Below are 1,709 nucleotides of genomic sequence, written 5' to 3'. Positions count from 1 at the left end.
TTGTGTATAGTTTTCCGTGTATAGTTTTTTTTGGCAGGGAAAAAGAAGCCAAAAGTATATTTGAATTTTTTTGCCCGCCAAAAAAAAGTATACACAACAAAGTATACACAGACACTACACCAAATGACATCTTTACCCAGGGGTATAGAAAAGTAGTGCGGGCATAGAAAACTATGGGTGAAGTACTATTCTATACCCATAGAGATTGTGTCCTCTCTGCCTAGACATACCATTCTGCTCTATACCCACAGATGAAAATATCCACATGACCACAGGGACTGAATATAAATTTAGACTCAAAGCCCTTCTTGAGCCTTGTCCAATGGGAAAGCATGGTCCATCAGTCATATTGTACACCCACTTTGGCAACCGGTGTGTGACCTATGCAACCGACTGTGCACCACCAAAAAAGCACAGTGATTTTTGGTCGCATATGTCACCCAAAAATCTCGTTTGGTAAACAAAAATGCAACAAAAGAGATACACGGATCTCTGCACATATGTGCAAAGATTGTGCGCATTCTTGAAAACAACTAAAAGTCAAATATTTTCAAATTAATGCGACTGCGACTTTTCATTGTTCTCTCTTCTCAAGCCATCACCACCAGTTATTTTGGACCTCACCATTTTTTTTCTTTGTTTTCTACAAGTCCTTTTCTCTTCAATTGCAAACCATTCAAATCATCACCACCTCAACCTTTTTCTCTACTTAAACTTTTCAATCTCAAATCCATTCAATCTCATTGTGGTGTTGATTCAGACTCAAATCTGACTTCCTCAAAAGACATCATTTCCACCAATTCAACTTTGCTGCCAACAGTGAAGAGCTTGGTCATTGACCATGTTATCATCAATCAAATTGCTTAAAAAATAATTGCAGAAGTTGAACAGGTAGATGATATTGAGAGCAATGAGAGTGATTAAGTTTTTTTTTTGGTTTTTGAACTCAATCAACAAATGACCTTGTTGTTCCAAATGGTAAAAGACACCATTGTGATTTTGCTTTTTATTTGGTTACCAAGCCTTTCTAACAAGCACACTGTTGTGTGGTTTTACATATACATACACGGTGAGAAATTTTCTCACCGTGATGTGAAAGTTGTATTAAATTATTAATGCAACTTTTTTTTGCCAAAATGGGTGGTACATATGTAAAAAGTGTCTGTCAATCTGTGTAAGATTGTGCATACATACTCACATACATTGCTGAACATGGTTGAGGATCTCTTTTAACACCATAGAATTGTATTTTAGGATAAAAATATCAAAAAACAGAAAATTGAGATTCTGCGCACTGTAGCACTGCCTTTGGGTTCCAATACATACAGCTGAGTCAGGGCAAAGAGAATGCTCAATTTCTCAATCCGAAATATCTTACATAGGTTTATCAAAAGCATTTTTTATTGGTATAGAAAAGTACCCTACCAATAGTTTTCTATGCCCACACTACTTTTCTATACCCCTGGGTAAAGATGTCATTTGTTGTAGTGAAAGTATACACAACTTTGAGTACCCTAAATATATACAATATATACAATATATACACTATATACTCTATATACTCTATGCACAATATTTACAATATATACAATTAGGGTACTCAAAGTAAGTATGCACACGTACATACTTTAATCCTAGCGAGTTGGGGTCCATGCTTAAGCTGACATGCCCGTCTCAAAAATATACTGTCTATATATACAATATATACA

This window comes from Melampsora larici-populina, assembly GCF_000204055.1.
Source record: "Melampsora larici-populina 98AG31 unplaced genomic scaffold MELLAscaffold_35, whole genome shotgun sequence".
Classification (NCBI taxonomy): Eukaryota; Fungi; Basidiomycota; class Pucciniomycetes; order Pucciniales; family Melampsoraceae; genus Melampsora; species Melampsora laricis-populina.
This window is presented reverse-complemented; position numbering follows the sequence as displayed.